Source organism: Bemisia tabaci, chromosome 9 (assembly GCF_918797505.1).
Source record: "Bemisia tabaci chromosome 9, PGI_BMITA_v3".
Lineage (NCBI taxonomy): Eukaryota > Metazoa > Arthropoda > Insecta > Hemiptera > Aleyrodidae > Bemisia > Bemisia tabaci.
Window position 1 is genome coordinate 15,986,649 of NC_092801.1, and position 23,647 is coordinate 16,010,295.

The following is a 23,647-nucleotide window of genomic DNA, read 5'->3' on the forward strand; positions in this document are numbered from 1 at the left end:
GTTTTGCATAGTTCCTATTATTATGTTTTATTTCCTACCATTTGTTTGTTTTCAATCCTCCTATAAAAACTACTCATTTGCTGAGTACACTTCTGGTTGGAGCGCATTTTAGCTATGCATTAACCACTGCAAAATTGTCAAAGGAAATCGACAAAGCCAGCGTGTACAAGGCTATTCGGATTGTAATCTTCCGTCGCATTTCTAAGGCGCAATGATACAACTATTTGAACTCTCCGGAATGCGTGAGGTATCACGCCGCATTTGAAGGTGTTTTCAAAACAGCCAAGTTCCGATATCTGGATTATCGTTTTGCATAGTTCTATATTCTTTTGTTTTCATTTCTAACCACTTGTTTATTTATAATTCTCCTATAAAAATTACCCATTTGCTAAATACAATTCTAGCTGGAGCGCACTTCAGCTATGCATTCACCACTGCAAAAATGTCAAAGGAAATCGACAAGCCCAGCGTGCATGAAGGCTTTTTCAATTGAGGACACCGCACCAAGAACAGCCTATAACTTGAAATTGCGTTTTGAAACAAACGCATTTAAAGTTTTGTTTTTGATGTACTGCGCATACTTTTCTATGCAGGTACCCTGTTTTGGTGTTTTTGGGTGACCTAACCCTCCTATTGAAGGATGCCGGGTAGATTTTGCGATACATTTTGGGTTTACACTCTGATATATTTAATTTAAAAAAGCGGTTTAAAAGTCATTATTTCACCCAACAGTCATTTTGGTGGCATTATGAAGTATAAATCATTTTAATCACACATGATTAACGCAAAATGAAAGAATATCGAGTAAAGAAAGGGTTACTAGCACCTTATAGGCCCGCTTATAGGTCGTTCTTGCACCCATCGATCCAGTGGCCTGACTTAACTCGGAAAAAAAGGTTTTTCGACCTCGAGCCGTTACCTATCTACATTCTATCGCTATCACAGCATAGTCCAGGGTACGTAGAATCCGAAAAGCAGATGGGCGTAATAACGACCTATACGCCTATAGGCTGTTCCTGGTGCGATGTCCTCAATTGCGATCTCAAAATTCGAGAGAAATGACGTGTAGCTGCAAAAATGGAACGAATCGATGCGATATATCGCATGTCGTTTTGACGCAAAACGTGGCGTCCATCGAATTACCTTTAGTCCAAGAGCCCCCCCCCCCTCCCTCTCCGAAACCCCACTTTTGACTGAGATTTCAAATTTTCTAAAGAAGGGTATCTAGTCTACACGACTGAAAAACCGTGATCACTGTTTTGGAAACCTAGCTTGTCTGGAAAATTTTCGCGATCCGAACATTTCGCGGCTGTTTTCGATCGTAACTGCCGAATCTGCCGACGATCGCGCCCACGCAGCTAAGAATGAAAACTGCTCTTTCAAAAGTTTCCTTCGCAGCTCCTCCTTGTCCTATATTCTCACTCCATAGCAATAGAACAATATGAATATCGACGGCGTAAGTTGGCAATCACATAACTCGTTTGCTGTTTTAAAAATCTCCGCCTCTATGTTATTTTTTTAAAGGAGAACAAAATTGACATCATTCCTTGAGTTTTTCGCACAATTTTCTTCACACCAAGAAGAAAAATCACAGCAGTGTTAAAGAGTCGCAAACCTAGTTATGTGATTGCCGACGTATACCGTCGATATGACCTTACGCGTGAACCGCTTCTCTTTTCTAAGAATGGTTTTTGCTTTATTTCTGATTCGCTCATCGTACGGCTGATACCCACATAGTCAGGGAATTTTGTCCTTTTTTGTCAGGGAATTGCATTTTGAAATTCTTGTTGACACCTTGTAAATTCACTGAATAATGAATGCAGGGGTTCACATCTCGCGGTGCGCACCAATTTTCATGAGATTTGGTGCACTGATATTGCCAAGATGCAGGAAAAGCGATTATTTCCTAGAACTTTGAGCTGTAGTCTCTTTAGAAACAATTTTGGAAATAAGTTCGCTGAGAAAATGATCTTATTTTGATCCGTAGAATACCTTGTTGCAGTCGGGCGTTTTATGCCGGGCTCATCCTTTTTACACACTAAAATGGAGAACAAATCAGTGGCGCGGTATGCTTTGCGATGTATCGATTTATCAGTCATTTAAACCGATGGAAAAGGATCGATAAATAGGGTGTTTGCAGCGAACATCTCAATAATCGATTCTTTACCATAGTTTCAGATTGGAAAATATCGATATTCAACCACTACATTCGAATTACCAAGAGAATTTTCGTCGCAGTTTCGAATTATAGAGGGCCGCGCCAGCTTAAACATCTCTATATAATGAGGGGAGAAAAATATATTGATTTTCTTCAAATCATAGAGAAATTTTCAAAAGGGAAACAGACTTTCCTTCGAATTAACGAGATTTTCGAATTATTGAGGTTCGAATTATCGAGAGTCCACTGTATATGCCTAACTACTGGAAAAAAACAAATCAGCCAAAAACAAGTATAACATATCTGAATCGTCAAATCATCAGAATGATGCCGAATCTTGCATCGACTAGATAATATAAATATGAGGAATGCTTCTGAAATTAAAAATTTGAATTTACACCGAACAATCCGACGAAAGATTGAATAGATTCGATTGTCATATCTGGGACCCCGGAGAGTTATTTAGTTTTTCTCACGGAAATCCCGGAAATTGGGAGAAAACTCTGATTTTTTATCAGAAAATTAGCTGCTGAAAATTAGGGGTAAATCAGGGAATAAGCGTGGCCAAGAATTCCAGGCGCCGCACAGTGGACCGAGTCAAATAGAGAGGTCGGACTTGAAACTTTTGACTAAAATAGCAAATTTAGATGTGTACCTATCTCGTCACATTTTAAACTTTTAGGGGTGCTTCTGGAAGAAAATTTCGAGAGGAATCCAACGGAACCACTTTCAAAACCTCAACGTTTTGTATAAACGGAGTTATAAGCGTCATAAGTTTCCGAATTTTGTCCGGCCTCTCCTAGAATAGAATAGAATAGAAATCACTTTATTCCTTAGAAATGCGCAAAAAGGCAAACAAACGGGTCAACTTAGATTAGACTTAATACTAACATTCAAAATTAGAAAAATGCATAATAGTTAAATTAGACAATTCTTCAAGTGAATTAGATCGAATAAACGTCTACACCAGTTCTCTAACTGCGTAGAATTCTTTCTCCACTAGGAATTCTGTGATCAATTTTGAGAATTTTTGCAATTCTGTGTTATCATCAATTTTTAAAGCCTTTAAAGGAAGTGCATTGTAACACAGTAAACATTGCTTTACATACTCGTTTTCTCTTGGTGTTATGAACTTATTTTTATTTCTTGTGTTAAAATTGTGCTGATCTGATAATTTTGTAATTTGTTTAGAGTTTTCTTGTATGTATGTTGCTCTCTTTAAAATTATCATTGCTGGAAATGTTAGTAATTTATGTTTTTTAAACAACCCATGGCATGAATCTTCATTCTTCATACCGAAAATAATTCGCATTGCTTTCTTTTGCAATTTGAAAATTCTATAAACTAGTTTATCTGAGCAAAATGACCATGTAGATAAACAATAATAATTCATATTTCCTACCATAATAATTATTGACTCGATCCTCCTATCGACTCGATCCATTGTATGCGCCGTCTGCTTAACGGAATCGCAGTCGCAACGCGCTCTCTCCCGGGACATGAAATGTTGGGTCCGACATCCGTGAGATAACTATTCGTGCTCCTAGGACGTGCGGGTTGCGTCTCGATTCAATTGAAGGCGTTTTCACCGACCGAGCCGGAACAACTTCAGTCAGCCAGCGGCGGTCGTCGCATAGAGGGTCGAGTCAATCTCAGAGATTGGGCATGAAATTTTTGACTAAGATTGCAAATATTGATGTTCATTTCGTCACATTTTAAATTTCAAGGGGTGCTCTTTCACGAAAATTTCACGAGGAAACCAATGGAACCATTCCTAAAATCTCAAAATTTGTATTTAACGGAGTTATATAAGCGTTATAAGTTTCAAAATCTTGTCTCATCTCTCCCATTGACTCGATCCACTGTCCGTTGGTTGCATCGCACCGCGTACTTTATTAATCAGACGCGGTGTTTCACTACGTCGATGGTCAAAGTGAGAAACAACGTAGGTCCATCGCTTGTTTCAAAATTTCCGCCGAAATCATACATTTTCGAAGAGAAACAGGCTAACTTTATCGCTTGCAATTTCTGCAGAATATACTGCCAACAGAAAAGAAATATCAAGGCAGCTCTCAAAATATTACGTACACCAGTTTCTTAAAGAAAAAATAACGCATGACAGGAAGACTGCTGCGTCACAAACACACTGGAAAAAAACACATTGGATCTAGAGTCCAGACTCTTGAAAATATTGACAAGAAATAGGACTCTTGATTCAATCAGATTTAAGCTTAAATCAAGAACCAAGCCTCTTAATTTGAGCGGATTTCCTTTTGATTTAAGCTTAAATCTGATTGAATCAAGAGTCCTTTTTCTTGTCAATGTTTTCAAGAGTCTGGACTCTGGATCCAATGTGTTTTTTTTCCAGTGCAGGGATATGTCGTTTCCCACTGAAGCCATCGATTCCTACATTGCGCACGTTTGCGTTGCGATTATGGTTAATTTAGTTAACTAAGAACCAAAAAATGAAGAATAAAATTAGTGTTTTCGTTTTAATTTGATATAACGTGCGATTTGCGTAGTCCATAGTCAGAGGGGAGGGGCGTTGGAAGTTAGATAGCCTTCTGGGGCCTGATGATTTATCACTTTCCTTAAATTCAAATGGTAGATCAATCGATTTACCTCACAACACAATACGCAGTGGCGAAACGTGAATCGTCGGCTATATATATTTTCCCATTTGAAGCTATAGTGAGGAATCGATTATCAAGGATTTCCTGATAATCGATACTTTTTCCATAGGGTCAAATGGCAGTGCAATCGATTCAACTCAAAGCCGCCACGCAGAGGCTCGAACGGAGCCGCTCGCAATGTATTCTCCAGGACGCGAGACAGTGTTTTCGAGTTGATCGTATTCGATACATCAAACAGATGAGATTGTATCGATATATCGATTGGCTCAACACGTACACGTAGCCTCAAAAGTGAATTGACTAATGTGAGGGACCGCGTTTCTTGTGACGGATTTTTTTATTCTTACGAGCATAAAATGGCGATGCAAAGTGAATCGTCAGGAGTTTTCTCGATTTTAATCTTTCCTACTTAAATCCTAAAAGTTTCGTTCGAGGTTATGTTCTCTCGTTTTGAACCAAACAATACATCGAACCATTATCAAATACGATCTGTTGAATCCCTCTGTTCGAAAACAACCCATCTCGGAGAAACGAACTTTTTAAGGACAGTGGCGTAGCGTGCTTTGCGATGTATCGATTGATCTGTCTTTTGAACCTATGAAAAAGTATCGATACACAGGGTGTTCGCAGCGAACACTTTAATAATCGATTGTTTACCACTGCTTCAAATGGGAAATATCGATTGATAGCGCGCCACGCCACTGTTTTAGGAGACGATAAACACTGCTGAACAGCCAGAAAACGAGTGTTTCGACGGAAAAAATGAACATAGTACAGAAACACAAGTTTGGTCGTTTTCGAACCGAGAGATTCGATTTTCCAATCGACAAGGCACCAGAATCCCCAACCGGAACATTCAGTCTAGAGTCCCTTTATACTGAGAGTCAAGACATAACCCTCCTTATGGAGTCACAAACGGGAATGAAGATTACACAAATTGACAGTTCTTCGTAATCTTTGATCGGCTCATTCTCAAATGCCTTTCTCCGTTCCTTCTCTCATTCCGTTTGTTCCTTGTCGAACCCGTTATTCTCCGGTCCATTCTATATTATAATCTTTGCAATCGGTGAAGGTGTAATCTTTATACCCGTTTGTGACACTGTGAAGGCCTAAAATACGGGAACCAATCAGAAGTGGAATCACAGTGTCTTGACTCTCAGTATAAAGGGACTCTAGACTGAGTCTAGACTGAGTTAGAGTCCCTTTATACTGAGAGTCAAGACAATGTGAATCCATTCCTGATTGGTTCCCGTAAATTTTAAGCCTCCGCAGTGTCACAGACGGGAATAAAGATTACATTTTCACAGATTGCAAAGATTATAATATAGAATGGACCGGAGAATAACGGGTTCGACAAGGAACAAACGGAATGAGAGAAGGGACGGAGAAAGTAATTTGAGAATGGGCCGATCAAAGATTACAAAAAACGTTCAACTTCTGCAATCTTTATTCCCGTTTGTGACTCCATGAGGGGATGGTGTCTTGACTCTCAGTATGAAGGGACTCTAATTCAGTCCAGCCCGGAATATATCTCAGTCGTGGAAGTGAGGAGACACACTGACAACATCGCTTGCGGCATGGCTGTCGTTCAGCGCTTAATCCGATTTGCTTTGAATCTCCTCGCTTGATTAATATCCGTCACTCGAGCTGTCATCTTTATTGTCTTTCCGAGCTGTTGGAGTGCGCCGTGCTCATTTGATAGCGAGCTATCACAAGTCGAGAAATATTCCCACCTACAATGATTTCCTTGCTTCGAGCTCTACCGCTCCGCTTTGATGGGATTAAAGGGTATTGCACCGGAATGAAAATAATAATAGTCGGGGCCCTGTTTATAGGTGTTCCTTGAACTGCTCTTCTTCTTATATAGTTTACATTGTGATTAAGAAAGTCCTTAATGTAGAGTACCTGTATAGGGAGAGTACCGATAGATCGGTTCATGGAGGGCTTAGGGCCCAAAAGTGCAGCCACCCTTCTAACCAACTTTTAACGCACAAAATTTCACTGCCAGTCTGCAGATTCCAATTCTAACCAAGATGGCCAAGAATGCACAGAAATGAGCGTTCTTCCGCGAAATTGAGTAAATTTATGCAAAAACTGAGTCAAACACGTGCTTAATAAAGGACGGTTCGTAACAATAAGTATCAGTAAATCGCTCTGGATAATTGAAATTCATAGGTTGGCTGCCGTTTTGGGCCCTAACTTTATTCGCGGAGGCATCGGTGAAGGCCTGATGGACTTTCGGAGTTTCACATCTGTCGGTACTCTCCCTATACAGGTACTCTACCTTAATGTGCATCATACTACCGTGATAGCGAGGAGAGCAGTTCCTAGCAGCAGTGGCTGTTGAGAAACTCGCACTCTGTGACAACCACTCGTTTCAATCCATAGGATCACTTCATATTCCCGATGTCTTCTATGTCTATCGCTTTGTCCATCAGTTCCAATAATCAGCTCGCAGGCGTCACGTACACGCACGTACGTTAAAATCAGTATGAAGCGAACCGAATAAGTTTTGAAACAAGGGCGTCCACTCTTTTCAATTAACAGGATCACGTCCTATATTCCCGCCATCTTCTGTGTCTATCGCTTTGTCCATCAGTTTCAATAATCAGCGCGCAGGCAGGCGTCACGTACACGCACGTACGTTAAAATCAGCATGAAGCGAACCGAGTAAGTTTTGAACGAAGGGCGTCCACTCTTTTCAGTTAACAGGATCACCCTATATTCCCGCTGTCTTCTATGTCTATCGCTTTGTCCATCAGTTTCAATAATCAGCGCGCAGACGTCACGTACACGTACGTACGATAAAATCAGTATGAAGCGAACCGAATAAGTTTTGAAACAAGGGCGTCCACTCTTTTCAATTAACAGGATCACCCTATATTCCCGCTGTCTTCTATGTCTATCGCTTTGTCCATCAGTTTCAATAATCAGCGCGCAGGCGTCACGTATGTACGTTAAAAGCAGTTCGAAGCGAAGCGAGTTAATTTTTGAACCCAGAGCGAAACGATAGCGCCAGAATCCAACAGCTCAGTTCAAGTGTGGGCAATAAGACGGGAAGGGATGAGAAATCGCCTCGTGTCAGGCCCTGTGGCTTTTTTCCGGCGACGCCCACGCGGAGTAAATCGAGGGAAAAGAGGGAGGGATGAAAGGAGGAAGGGAGGGTGCGATGAAAAAGGGAGGGGTGCCGAAACGACTGTCGTGGCATCGTCAGGATTTACGAGCTACGGCACTGCCGCAGCCTCGACTATATCGATATTTTCCCAATTGAGGCTGTGGTAGAGAATCCATTATATCATGATATACCCCGGAAATCGATCTTTTTAATAGGTTTAAACGCCAGATCAATCGATTAGAATCGATTATATTATGCTATACCCCGAAAATCGATCTTTTTAATAGGTTTAAACGGCAGATCAATCGATTAGAATCGATCATATTGTGCTATACCCTGAAAATCGATCTTTGTAATAGGTTTAAACGGCAGATCAATCGATTAGAATCGATTATATTATGCTATACCCCGAAAATCGATATTTTTAATAGGTTTAAACGGCAGATTAATCGATTAGAATCGATCATATAGTGCTATACCCTGAAAATCGATCTTTTTAATAGGTTTAAACGGCAGACCAATCGATTCATCGTGAAGCAGTGGCGAATGGTAAATCATTGGCTAGCGGTATTCTCCCATCTGAAGCGATGGAAAATAATCGATGGGACAGTCCGATTGATCGATCTATCGCAAAGCACGCCGCGCCAATGAGAGCGCATGTTGAATCGAAGGTGTCGTCTCGCTTCAGTGGTCAGCGCAAGGGTTGTTGGATGGCCTAGCTCCAAAAGCACGTCAGTGGCGTGGCGTGAGTTGCGATATATCGATTGGTATGTCATTTAAACCTATGAAAAAGGATCAATAACCAGGGTGTTCGCAGCGAAGACCTTAATAATCGATTCTTTAGCATAGGTTTAAATGACATAACAATCGATACATCGCAACTCACGCCACGCCACTCGAAAAATCTCGAACAATAAGTAGTGCGAGAATATTTGTGTATACTTAACGTTAATTGGACGTATTTCTACCAAACAGACCTATGTGGATGTGAGAAATATGGGGTGTGCTCTAGGAAGCTGCATAAGAAGCAATGTAAAAGTGGGCGTGGCTCCTTTTGAAGAATTGGAAAAGCGGGATATTGCATTCTATCAAACAGACCTATGTGCAACTGAATGCGGAATTCATGAGCCGCGGGCATGGCAAGAGAGCCTTGTGGATAGGGCTCATGAGTTAAAGACTCCCTCCAACGACCTGTTCGTTGTGCCGGCGATCGATCGTTGCCGCTGACGTCACTGGCGCTTTAATATTCTCATGCACTCTTACGCAAAGAGAACTAACGAGCACACCCCACATTTCTCACCTCCACATAGGTCTGTTTGGTAGAAATACGTCCAATTAAAATTCAATTTGTTAAGTTTCAAGGAAACAACCAATTCAACAGAACTTTTTTATGATTTCTGAAATTATAGTGTTAAGAAACAATGCATTAATTTGATTTAATTTTAATGATTTCTAATGTAACTTTGTCATTTTCCCAATCCTTTTTTTCTTTCTTTTTTTTCTTAATCCCATCATTTTTGGAAGTCGGAAAATGTCATAGTCAAATTCCGCGTTCTTGAGAATATCAAGGGAAAATATTCAAAAGTTCTGTATAAAACTCACACTGTATCTGCAGAAATTTGGCAACGCAATGATTCTTCTAGGCTTGTACGTCAACACAGCAGAACAGAAGAAGAAGTATAACGAAATCGCAGCCGCACTGCACGTCCGGAACTTCGTATATTGGGTTCGACACCCGCGAGATAACTATTCGCACTCCTGGGATGTGCGGGTTGCGGGCTGATTCAATTGAAGGCGTTTTCACAGGATCGAGCCGATTCGGGTATACTGCCGTGCTGAGGAAGAACGCCGTATGAACACTCGAGAGTTGCCAAATTTCCTTCGATAAAAAGTTTATTTTTTAGGAAAGTTATGAATATTATTCCTTTAAATTTTCACAATCGTGAAACGTGAATCATCAGGTATGTACTTTACCCTTTACCCCCATTTGAAGCTATCGCGAAGAAACGATGATTAAGGAGCACCCCTCTAATCGATCCTTTTTCACAGGTTTAAATTAATCTATTAATCGCAAAGCTTGCCACGCCATTGGAGTCTTCGCTACCCTCGCCGATGCTTATTGTGCACAGCAAAAGTTAAAGTGAACATTTCAATCGGTCATGCGATCAAATTTGCTCGAAGTTAATTCTGTCACCTCCAGCACCGATTTGACCCGTAGTCAGCTTAATTCTCAATTCGATGGCTACGGTCGAAAACAGTGGCTTGGCTTAAATGATCGATTATCGATATTTCCCCATTTGTAGCTGCGGTAAAGAATCGATTACTGAGGTGTTCATTTCAAACACCCTGTCTATCGATCCTTTTCCATAGGTTCAAATGGCAGATCAATCGATACATCGACGCCACGCCAGTGGTCGAAAAGTGCGCGTCTCCAATGTGCAGCGTTTCAAAATCTTCGATTATATTTTGTTTATGTAAATAACACCGATTAAAATATCTCCTTATAATTTTCTGTGAATATTTTCAGATGGGTGAAGAAAATCCATGAGTACTCTGTTAAAAAATAAATAAATAAAACATGAGTAGAGCAATGTTGTAAATGGAAATACGCCTTTTTCGACCCACGCGGCTTAAATTCAAAATTTTTATAGAAGATGCAAATTTAGTTCACTCTTTTTAGAGTTTTTTTTAAAGGAGAAATTTACTGTTTACGCGATCATTTTCGAACCACTCGAAGTCCCCAACAGATCGCAGTACAATTGATAGTTCGTTGACACTTTAAAAAAGTACGTAGAGGAAAAGGAGCACCAGTAACCTAGATTTTATTTTTGCATGAATGATTGTTCGTGAAAGTTTTCCCACCTCTGTTATGTTTGCATCTTGCGATTTGTATTGTATTCTATGCTACGCTGAGTCTAATCAGTTTTTTTATATGTGTGTTACAGGTGAGAAAATTTGTTCTTTATCAAAGTTTCCTCTCGATTGGAACACGTAAGCTCATTAAATTTTTCATACTCAGTATTTCAACTTTTTTCTGATCGTTTTTTCATCGAGCCGTGACAGGTGGAAATTTCTGTCTCAAATATCTTAAGTATACAGTGTCCAGTATAAAATGTCCGTCACATAATGTCCGCTGTAAAGTGTACAATACACACTACGTCCATCTTTAATATATTATGAATGTACAAATTATTTATGGTCATCAAGTGCCCCTGAAAAAGGAGTCTCGTCGGGCTTATGGACAGATCCAACTCCGGACATTTTGAACCAACGATCTCGAAACTGAAGACTGGTGGTGGCCTACGAAAAAACGTAACACACATGGAGCGGTCGTTCGATAGGCGGGCGGGGAGTGGAAATGGCCAATTGCCATCTTCGTCATAAATACACGGGATCTTACGGGAGTTTTTACAATAAATGATGTAGCGTTGAACTTTTAATCGTAAACTCACTTGAAGAATAGCTAATTTTAATACCCGGACACCGTGCTATTCTTCAAGTGAGTTTACGATTAAAAGTTCAACGCTAAATCATTACAGTCAGGATTGCGATTTTAGGAAGTAGGCAAAACTTGGTTTCGTCTATTTAAGTGTATGAAAAACAATCGATTTATATTGAAGCACGCTATCTTATCCAGTATCGACTGTTTGGAATGCATTTTAATGGAGGAAACCCAATGTTGCCAACCTACACGACGAAACATTATTGGGGATGAAGAGGTTCACAACCTCTCAAACGAAGGGATAGGGTTTTCTACGGTTTCACCACACCAACGGGGGCTATTCTCCACAGCATTCCATCACGAACCGTTACTTAGTATGATTTTATCTTTTCCATTGCACGCAACAGCAATTACCTACTCAGTTAACTTTTCGTATCAGGGTTGCTAATCCTTATTCTTGTGACCGCAACGCCTGTTGCTCACTCAACACTTCTGATGCACAATACTTAAAAGTGTGCGGCTACGGGTAGTCACGCGCCTTATTTGGACTGCATTTTGCAATTTGGAACTATAAATTCTGGCTCTTCTGGAAAAACACGTATGTGCGTAGGGAAACTAATGGCACATACGTTCTTTTTAAACCGGGCTAGAATTTATAGTTCCAAATTGCAAAATGTAGTCCGTTTATGAATAGACTTCCGTCTATTTTCGTCCGCCGGCTCATTCTTACAATTGATAGAATATACGAATCCATAGACAAGTGAGACGACGCACAGTGGGATCGAGTCAATATAGGAGAGGTCGGACAAAATTTGGAAACTTCAAACGCCTAAAACTCCATTTATACAAAACTTTGAGGCTTTAAAAGTGGTCCCATTGGTTTTTTCGTGAAATTTTCTTCTACGTGCACCCCTTAAAATGTAAAATTTGACGAAATAAACATCCTTGCTGTTTTAGTCAAAAATTTCATGTCCGACCTCTCTGATTGACCCGATCCATCGTGCGACGGGGAAATGAAGCGATCCTATTGGTGGAAGCGGATGGTTGCAACTGGCAGAGGAGGCAAAAAATACACAGACTAACATCAACCCTCGAGGGATATCATAGTTAGTCGGTTAGTAGTTACCCATCATTTTCCCCTTAATCTATAACAAACAATAAGATCGCTCCAGTGTCGTCTTTGTCAATCGCTTTGTCTATCATTTTTTTTATTAGTTCGCGTGTAGATTGCCAAGACCAATCACCTCGGACGAAGTTACCAAGCAGAAATAAAGCGAATATTTCTAGTTGGTGGTCTGCTTTGCGATGTATTGATTGATCTGCCATTCATTTAAACCTACACTGACCCAAAACCTACCCAACACCTACCCAAAAAATCGAGGAAATTTGCAAGAAATTACATTGACTAGTTTTTCAAAAATGAAATGAAAAAGATCGATAGGAACTCTGCAGTGTCGCACAGGGAGATTCGTGAATTCTTACTTGGGCTATCGATATGCAAATAAAGTGAAGAGAATTCGTTTGATTTTGGATAGTTTTTTTTTATTTTTTATCAGAGTAAATGATAAATAGTCCAGACAGAGTGTACCTATGCAAAAAACTTGAAAATCCCACGTCGAAAAGTGCTACACCAGTTCGAATGATGTAGGTAAACGGTGCGCGGTGCGGTCGGTGCGGAAGGCATGTTAGCGCCTGCAAGACTGCATGAATACTTCGCGCATTGCGCGTTCTCCCCGGCATGCGGCAGCGCGGCCGCGCGCGCTGTTAGTGCCTGCAAGACCGCGAGGATACTTTACGCATTGCGCGTACGCCACGGTACGCGTTTTAGTCGTCGCGTCTCCCCGTTTCCCGTCCTATTTCGTTTAAATGTAAACCACGGGCAACACTGCCGTGATAGCGAAGAGAGCAGTAAGTGCAAGAATGAACTTTTGAGAAAACGGGCTCAGAAGCTTTTGATCGGACAATTTTATTGAAAGAAGCCTCCGTTCTTTGTCAAATTGCCCTTAATCGTCCGAAAGACTCCTAGAAATCGTTTGGATGATTAAAAATCGTCTGATATTATTTCATTCACATAAAACGGGTATTCTTCGTTTTCATGTTAGGCTATATTAAATTCTCGTCATAAAATTCCACCAAGTTTTGAAAAATATGAAACATATTTTCAGGGGCCGGGTATGCAACACGCACTATAACAAACGCCGACAAGCAAACACCATTTGTCTTTCTTTCAATTTTCCATTTAATTTCGATTTTTTTTTCAATAGCTTTCATATTCTTCTAACATTTCATGAAATTTTTCACATGGAATAACAAGATGTCACTTTTCACGAAAAATTGGAACCCTGGTCGCGCAGTGCGTAGCTGGCGAAATCGGGATTTTTGTTTTATTTTCACGGCAGCAACGCTGGAAGGCTGTCTGGAGCGGAGGCACAGCCTGAGCTGAGAGCCGTCACTTCGTCAATCTACCGCTCCTCATTTAAAAGCTCTTAGCCACTTGAATGCGTCAGCGGGGTCTTCATCTTGCCGTGTTGCCGGGCGAAAATAAGAAAAAAGATTTTCCGGATAGAATATTTCTGCCGTGATAGCGAAGAGAGCCGTAACTGCAAGAATGAAGTTCTGAGAAAACGGGCTCAGAAGCTTGTGACCGGAACATTTTATTGAAAGAAGCCTCCGTTCTTTGTCAAATCTGAGGCCAAAATGGAGGGGATATCCCGCCCTACCCTGAGAGCCCACCTCTGCATTAAAACAAACTCTCCATGCACAGATAGGGAGCAAATACATCAGCAGGGTTGCCGTGTTTTCAGTATTGGAGTCCCCAAATGAAGTGGCAGCCCTGTCGCAATGTATTTGCTCCCTATCTTTGCATGGAGAGTTTGTTTTGATGTAGAGGTGGACTCTCAGGGTAGGGTGAGATATCCCCGGCCATTTTGGCCTCACTTTAAGAGCTTTTTTGAACTTGGGAGTTGATTTCAGAGAAAACCAGTGGCACCATCGTGTTTCTCGCGAACTTTTACATAAGAAACAACAGTCAAATCGCAAATCCCTCACACTTGCAACATCTCCATTGGCCGATTCAGGAAGTCGGCAACATTGCTTTCTCTCCATTTGAACGAGTGGATCTAAATCGCTTTTCGAAGAGGCCAGATGCTCCGACAAGAATCGATCATTCAACACATTCAGAAGCTCTGAAGACGATTCCCGTTTCATTAGAAACAATTGGTAACGTAAGAATGCTCTCACGGTCTTTTACGTTGAGACAGCAGGCATTGGCGATTCTTGAAACTTGGCAACTCTGTTTTACTGTTTAAATGTATGTAAAACAATCGATCTTTGGTGAGGCAGCGTTCCTCACCTATACTGAAAAAAATCTCGGTGTATTTACTAAGAAAAGGGTAAAATTACCGAGAATTCAGGGTTCTATTTGATCCCAGTTTTTTCTTGGTAAAATTACCATTTATGGAATTGGTAATTTTACCGAGAAATCTCGGTAAAATTATTGACCTTCTCGGTAATTTTACTGGACCCCGGTAGAAACGCCAATATTTTTTATCGACTGCGGTAGAATTACCGAGATAAAACGGCAAAGTTACCGGGAATCGATTACCAATAAAAGTGGTATTCTTACCTGAAAAAAAAACAGTAAAAATACCGGTTTTTAGCTAAGCTTACCAGTCTGTCTTGGTAAAATTACCAATAAATGGTAAAAAAAAGTGAGATGGTAAAGGTACCAACGGACCTTGGTAGAAACGCCGAGAATTTTTTTTCAGTGTTCTTGAAACTTGGCAACTCTGTTTTACTGTTTAAATGTATGTAAAACAATCGATTTTTGGCGAGGCAGCGTTCTTCATCTAAAATCGAATTTATAACGGATTTAAACGGAGGAAAGACAGTGTTACCAACTTTCAAGAATCGTTGCTGACAGCAGAACTGAAGATTAACGAAATCGCAGTTGCGCCGTAGCGAAAGTCCGCACGGCAATATCGTATGTTAGGTTCGAACTCGGCGAGATAACTATTCGTACTCCTGGGATGTGCGGGTTGCGGCTCGACTCAATTGAAGGCGTTTTCACCGGATCGAGCCGTTAAACTGCTTATTTGAAGAAGGGCGAACAATTAAATTTTCGAACATTGAGTTTTCGATGGAACCAATCTTAAATCAGATTTCAGAAATCTGAACTCGGGGGAGTTAATTTTGAATCAGTGGAAGAGGTCAAACAAGCCGTCCACTCTTTCATCCCCGGTCAGCTGAAAGACTTCCATGCGCGTGGTATCCAAAAGTTGTTCTCTTAGTCTCAGTATCAGACCTGCTTGGATCGAGCTGGTTATGTGGAGTAGTGAGGTAAACCCCTTATTCTACAAAAACTTCTTTGATTTTTCGTCAGTGATGAACGACTGAGGCTTTGGCAGAGAAGCTCTCCTCCTGTCGCGGACTTCAAATCTCCGCGGATCCGGCGGGAGCGTCGAGCAGCTCGGCGGGTTCAAACCGCTCGCGTTCGGCCACACATGGTCCGATTTTGTTGCGGTTTGTTTTGTTGAAGTCAGTATATTCGGAGAAAGATTCTGAGCCCAAGGTTTTTTAAAATTGGTCCATTATTATTGATTTTAGAGAGGGGGGATACTTACTTATCGAACGCCCCTTGTAATAGACTAACTGACAGCAACTCACGAGAGACCCTAGTTAGTCCAGCATTTTCTCCCTTAGTCTACACGAATCATCATAGACAAAGCGATTGCCAAATTCGATTTCAAGAATCAGCCTGCAGCGCAAGCAGGGTTCGTTTATGCCAGTGGCGTGGCTTCATTTGCGATACATCGATTGATCTGCCATTTCAAACTATGGAAAATGATCGATGAATAATGTGTTTTCAACGAACACCTTAATGATCTATTCTTTGTCATAGCTTCAAACGGGTGAAATATCGAAAATTGCTTATTCTTGTCTCTCCACTGGTATATGCCCTCAACAGGGGCATGAGGCTTCTAAATATGAGATATTTTCGATTGATTGTCACTCGAGCGAATTTCGTGAATTGAATAAATAATAATTGGATCACTGATCGGTGATTAAAAGGTGCTAATCAATTCATTATGAATCGAATCGATACTCGTGTAACATTTCTTTGGCGTCGCACGCGTGGGGGTGGTTTCACGATAACTGGAATAGTTTTGTCGCCCCACAACAGACAACACTTTTTCGGGTATAGTTAGTAGTAATGATAATCACTCGAATTTTTTTGCATTAATCTACACAGGGTTACGCGTTATAACGCTTTTCAAAGATTTATCGCTATACTTCTCAATTTTAATATATAGCCCTGGATAGACGATCAAATTCCCGAACCAATTCCGATCAAAGTAGCATCAAAGTGTCGGGAGTCATCAGTCTTAAACTCATTAATTTGCTTCATTTTAAAATGAAAACTTGGCAGAAATGTTTCCTGTGGCAGGAAATGATGAATGGGGGCACTCCATCCTGATCTTACTTTGAACAAATAAGTGCGGCCCGTCAAAATTTGATGGTAGATGGTGACCACCAGCCATCAGCATGTCTACTTTGATCGGAATTGGTTCGGAATTCGATCGTCTATCCAAGGCTTATAAATGGTCGAAAATGTGCTGTCTGTTACGCTGACTTTTTACCGCGTAACAGACAACACATTTTCGGAATTTACATGATATTAATTGAGAAGTAGAGCAATAAATCATTAGGTACCGTTATAATACGTGACCCTTTGAAGATTAATGCGAAAAAATTCGAGTGATTATCATTACTACTGAAAATATTACCGAAAAATGCGTTGTCTGTTGTGGGCGACAAAACTATTCCAGTTATCGTGAAACCACCCGTGGCAACCCTGACAACGCAGCACTTTAAGCTGAGCATCATTAATTTAATCGATTTCTCACTTCTCCCTCCCGCCGCAGTCCGCACTCTCACAGCCTTTAAAACTTCATAAATTTGGACTCGGCGGGAGAAACTCGTTTTTTTATATCTATTCTCTTAAAGAGAAGTTCTTCAGTTTCATTCATTCGAGTCTGCGTCACAAAAACTTATTGTTAGTTTCGGACATTGGCGTGGCGTATTTTGCGATATATAGATTGATCTACCATGGTAATCAGTAGGATCCAATGCACGAAGCGGTTTCCCTACTGTTTTCTGTAAATTGTACATATATTTGTGTCGCAGGCAAAGAGTGAAATCAGGCATTTTGTCAAATGCCTAGGCAGATAGCTATATTTTGAGCGTCTACAAAATTTTGTGAATTTATGGCGGAGAGCTCACGAGTTTTCAATATTTGTGGAAAAATATCTCATCAAACCTCGGACTCTTTTTGTCTCTTCCTCTTAAATTGCTTCTCATATTTTTAAATGTTGAAATCCTAAAAATGCTGTATTCCCAGACATGCTGAAAATTCAAAGATAAGTGTCTACTCAGGAGCTAAAAATCGTTTGAAATACCATTTTGTGGTGCAAATTTTTACTGAGAATTTTCTCTTACGGGGTCAATTAATTATTTTGTATAAAATTAGGAAAAGAATCAGAATGGACCACTAAACAAGGTACGAATTTTAGCATTCCGATACATGTTTTTTAACCAGAATTTCACGTAGAGCACGATTTGCGCAACGAAAACTAATGAAACACACTCCAAACGAAGATATTAATGTTTTTATTTCACATTGGTTACGAGGAAGTTGAACTGCCCGCTCACAAGAAACTCAAAGCTCTACGTGCGTCAAATCGCGCACTACAACGGTTTCAGCAAGCTTCTCAATCGAGCAATGTTCATTTCCTACCATGTGTTGTTCAAACTATGAGCAATTTGCTACAGCTGAGCCAAAGCGTCAAGATTGAGGTTGCCAGATTTTTATATCGCAGAGACTGTCATGATAACGTTTAGCGCACGATGTGAATCACGCAGAGCATATTGAGTTTTCATGAGCGGGTGGTTTGAATTCACGCATCAAGAATCATTAAATATCTTCGTAAGGAGTTAATTGCGGTAATTTTTGTTGTGCGCAACATGCTCTACGTGAAATTTTAGTTACGAAACATGTATCAGAATACTGAAATTCGTACCGTGTCAAGTGGTCCATTTCAATTTTAGCCAGAATATTTGACTATTTGCCTAGGCATTTGACAAAATGCCTGATTTTACTATTTGCCTGCGACATGTACACACACTGTATTTTAATATTTGTAATTTTCAGACGTAAACATTTTATCAAAATAAAAAGATGGAAAAGGGGGTAATAATCCCAATCGCTTTCGCCTACCTACGCCACAAATGATTCCATCTGCACTCCGAAATATAAAGTCAAGCCCGTTTTTACCAAGCCGTTGGTACCTTTACCATCTCACTTTTTTTTTACAAAATATTGCAGTAATTTTACCGATGACAGAATGCAGTCAAAGCTTACCGTCAAGAAACCTGGCTATACTTTACCGTTTTTTGCAGGTATATGGCACGAGTACCACTTTGATTGGTAATCAATTCTCAGGTAACTTGGCCTATATTATCTCGATAATTCTACCACAGTCGATGAAAAAATATTGACGTTTTCTATTAAGTCCGTACGAGAACTTACCGAAAGTTCAATAATTTGCGAGATTTTTCGTAAAATTACCAAGCCTAAATCGGTGCAATTTTTCCAGAAAATGATCTAGGATCAATAGTAAGTCCTGCAATTGCGTTGGTGATAACCGTCTTATGGACCCCCTTCTCCTCAAAACAAAACAAGCACCGAGATTTTTGGTCCTACCTCTCCAGTGCGGCAATGCTATAAGTATGGCTAAACTCTGGCAGCGTTACACGTTCGCCGAATGAAACGAGTCTGCGGCGAAAATTCCCACCGAGTTCCCGCTCGCTGGCGAGGGAATCAAAACTCCTTATTCTCCGGCAATAATACCGGCTCTGGCAAATAATTGACGCGTGATAGCATAGCGAGAAACAAATCAATGCTCGAAGCGAGTTCCGTTGAGCTGTATCCTTCTCCCCCCCCCCCCCCCCCCCTCGCTGCCTCCACAGAGCATTACGACCTGAGAGCCTCGCGGAAAGGCCGGTCGTTATCATTGCTCCTACTGCGCCTTCATTCCTCGGCGATACTAAAACAACTCCGCCGTGTCGGAGCGGTCGTATATCGTGGGCGCGAACCCAGAGGCCCTCGACCAAAGCGGATATTGACTTACTCACAATCAGTGTTTTTCCCGCTCCACGGTCCACTAGAGTACCTATATTGAGAGAGTATGGCCACCGGGCCCCATGGAGAGGCTTAGGACCCAAAAATGGCGGTGCTTTGTTTTGGTTTTTGTGGATGGGAGGGGGGTCATTGCCAACTTTTGACGGTTATCACCAACCGCACTTGCTGCCAACCTTACTACATCTAAGATAATTTTTCTCAAAAATTGCACACGATTAGCCTTGAAAATATGTAAAGATGTCGCAATATTGCATTTGAGTAAATTTCTCGTTACGATAAGCAAAGAAAACTACATTTTGAGTCATTTTGCATTACATTAATTTATGGCGTCCGCCATTTTTGGGTCCTAAGGGCTCCATTTAGCCTAAGATGGCTGAGCCAATCAGAGGTGGTAACCCCAGTGGCCATACTCTCTCAATATAGGTACTCTACGGTCCACTGTATTGAGCAGTGGCGTGGCGTGAATTGCGATACATCGATTGTTATGCCATTTAAAACTATGGTAAAAAATCGATTATTAAGGTGTTCGCTGCGAGCACCCTGTTTATCGATATTTTTCCATAGGTTTAGATGGCATAACAATCGATATATCGCAAAGCACGCCACGCCACTGGTATTGAGGGTTATCGAAAGAGCATTTCTAACTTGTGATGAAAAAGTATGACAAATATTGCCTCAGGATTACCAATGGAGATGTTGCATGTGTGAGGAATTTGCGATTTGACTGATGATTCTTATGTAAAAGTTCGCGAGAAACACGATGGTGCCACTGGTTTTCTCTGAAATCAACTCCAAGCTCAAAAAAAGCTCTCAAAGTTGAGGCCAAAATGGAGGGGATATCCCACGCTATCCTGAGAGTCCACCTCTACATCAAGACAAACTCTCCATGCAAAGATAGGGAGCAAGTACATTAGCAGTGATGCCGTGTTTTCAATTTTAGAGTCCCCAAATAAAGTGGCAACCCTGTCAATGTATTTGCTCCCTATCTTTGCATGGAGAGTTTGTCTTGATGTAGAGGTGGACTCTGAGGATAGCGTGGGATATCTCCTCCATTTTGGCCTCAACCTGAGAGCTTTTTTTGAACTTGGGAGTTGATTTCAGAGAAAACCAGTGGCACCATCGTGTTTCTCGCGAACTTTTACGTAAGAATCAACATTCAAATCGCAAACACCTCACACATGCAACATTTCCATTGGTAAACGAGAATATTTTCAGAATCGATTTTTGGGATTGAAAGAAGACTTTTTTGTTCTATAACGTTTTCCCAAAGCATCTCTGCTCTTCAGAGTTACAGCCCCTCCTGCGTAACGCCCCTTTAAATGAGTTCGGGTTTTTTGAGGTTAGAAATGTGTTCAGCGTGTAAAAGTTCACAGAAGTCAACTTGTATGGACTCTCATCCATAACTGTCGTCGAAATCGAGAAATAACTGTTATTTGGCCCCAACCTTAAGAGGCTGTAACTCTGAAGGCGGAATTCTTTAGGAAAACGTTATAGAACGAAAACGTCACATTGTGATCTCCTGAATAGATTCTGGAACTATTCGAGTTTCCCTCTGGGACACCCTGAACACCTCAAAAACACTTAAAATATTCAGTAATCATTAAAAAAAACTATGATCAATCCTAACTGTAAAAGTTTGAAAAACTTCACATTTAACCACAATAAAGGGACTTATTTATTTTACGTTAGGCAAGACAGCCGTTTGTGCAATTTTTTATAAGTTTGCATGGTTACAAATAAAAAACTAAGTTTAAGATAAGGTGTCCTGTATCGCACCAGCATCGGTAGATCTGGGACAGCAAAAATATAAATGGCGTCATTTGTACGGTTTGACTTCTATTTGATCTGTTCTACAAATTCTTGTTAAAATCTCGTTCAAAAATCGATTTTTAAACTTCTCGGCGTGGTGAATCCTTTTCTACGTGAAAATTTGAAGAAATCGCAAGTCCGTTTTGTTCTTCCTCAGACCTTCTGTAATGGCCAATTAAACCAAAATGTAGCAGGCGCCGAATTTTTTGGGTAATCCGTGCGCCCTTCTCATTGGTCGTAACCTCTCTTAACTGCAGTGGCAATTTTACAAGTTGGCAACACCGTTTTTCCTCCATTTAAATCCATCGGAAATATCGATTTTAGGTGATTCAAGCCGCCTCACCAAGAATCGATTGTTTTACATACATTTGATTGACGGGAAAACAGTGTTGCCAGCTTTCAAGAATCGCCACTGCTTCTCGGTACCTCAACACGGCAAGACGGACGGGCACATTTTGGAACCGTTGACGTCATTAACAAGTGACGCGGCTGGATGACGTCATCCCCTCGGCGCCCGGAGCGTCGAGCCCACGTGCGGTTTGGGGGTGGATCGCAGCGTTGCCAGACAGTGGGTATTTTTTAAAAAAGGCAAATTCGGGATGAAAATTACATTTCTTTGTTTCGTCCGTAACCTATATACACAGTAAAATAAATTATTTCTTTTTTCAGTGTGTACTAGAAATTACCCCCCCCCCCCCCAAAAAAAAAAAAAAACCAAGAAACGCTTATTCGGAAATTACTATGTTTGATTAGAAACATCAATTTCGTGAAGGAAATGTTGTTGAACGAAACGGAAGATGTACTACGTTCGACAGCAAAACGCGGTAATAGTTTTAAAATTGTTATAAATAAATAAATGCTATAGTTTGACATCAATTAAACCAATTTTTTGGCGTGTTAAACTCTTGTGTGCAATCTGAATTTTATCAGGATCACTATTTGGTGAGAAAATTGAATTTTAAAGAATTCTCTGAAATGGGTGTATCAAAGATGTGGCGCCCGTAACGCTGTATTTTTTAGTGTAGCTGAGGTTTACTTCTTAAATGAAACTGAAGGGGAAGAACGGTCTTCACCTCGCATGAATTGAAGGATTTTTTTAAAATTTTTCTTTCCAAATATTTAACCCTTCATGAAACTTTGAAGTGTCAAAATGTAATGGCCGCAAAAAAAAAAAAAAAAAAAAAAAAAAGTAGCATAGTTCTGAAAAACCAGCACTGTTCCCTCATAAAGACTAGAATACCTTCACAGGAAGAGTACGGACTTGTCGAAATATGGAGCTCTTAAGGCTCAAAAAGACAGCCAACCTTTTAGCACAAAAAATGTCACTGCCAATCTTGAGCTTCCAATATCAAACCAAGATCAGTGGCGAGGCGTGAATGGTCGATTATCGATATTTCCCTATTTGAAGCTGTGGTTAAGAATCGATTATAAAGGTGTTCGTTGCGAACACCCTGTTTATCGATCCTTTTCCATAGGTTTAAGTGGCAGATGGATCGATACATCGCAAAGCACGCTACGCCACCGACCAAGATGGCCAAAAATGTTCACAAATGAGCGTCCTTCCGCATGAATGGGTGAATTTATGCAAAAACTAAGTCGAACAAGTGCTTTACTAACGACGCGACGGGTGGTGACACTTGTAATAATAAATCACTCTCAATTAATTGAATGCATCTAGGCTGGCTGCCCTATTCGACCCTAAAGCAGATACTATCACCCTCGACTGGCCTCTTGGTGACAGTGGGCCGACAGTTGGAAGCTTTTATATCTGGGGATTCAACACCTCCTAATGGACAATTCCAAAGGAGCTTCAGTCATCTCACCTACTAGGTGGATGATGCGGTTCGGGTGACGTCATGAGCCAGACAAGTTTCCCAAAGTTCGCTTGTTTGTAAAACGAAACTCCCAATACCAGTGGAGGGTCTCTTGTCTCTGCCCTGAAGGCCCCATGACCTAACCTCAAAATTACCGCCCTGTCCGTACTCTCCCTGTAAAATGAAATGAAAAAGTTCGATAGGAACTCTGCAGTCCAGTGTCGCACAGGGAGATTCGTGGATTCGTACTTGCGCAAACCATATGCAAATAAAGTGAAGAAAATTCGTTTGATTTTGGATAGTTTTTTTTACTTTTTATCAGAGTAAATGAAAAATAGTCCTGACAGAGTGTACCTATGCAAAAACCTGAAAATCCCACGTTGAAAAATGCTGCACCAGGTCGAATGATCATGGTAAACGGTGCGCGGTGCGGTCGATGCGGAAGGCATGTTAGCGCCTGCAAGACTGCATGACTA

General features: G+C 40.8%; 1 protein-coding gene across 4 annotated transcripts in view; it reads left to right on the forward strand.

Moving 5' to 3' along the window:
• LOC109037008 (probable sodium/potassium/calcium exchanger CG1090) overlaps positions 1 to 23,647 on the forward strand; it is a 131,143-nt gene that overhangs the window by 80,451 nt on the left and 27,045 nt on the right. For 2 of the 4 annotated variants that reach the window (XM_072304047.1, XM_072304048.1), the window contains one exon: positions 10,852 to 10,897. The exons of the other annotated variants lie outside the window; for them this stretch is intronic. The gene's annotated coding sequence lies outside the window, so the exon portion shown is untranslated. The remainder of the gene's footprint in view (positions 1 to 10,851; positions 10,898 to 23,647) is intronic. 4 annotated transcript variants of the gene reach the window in all.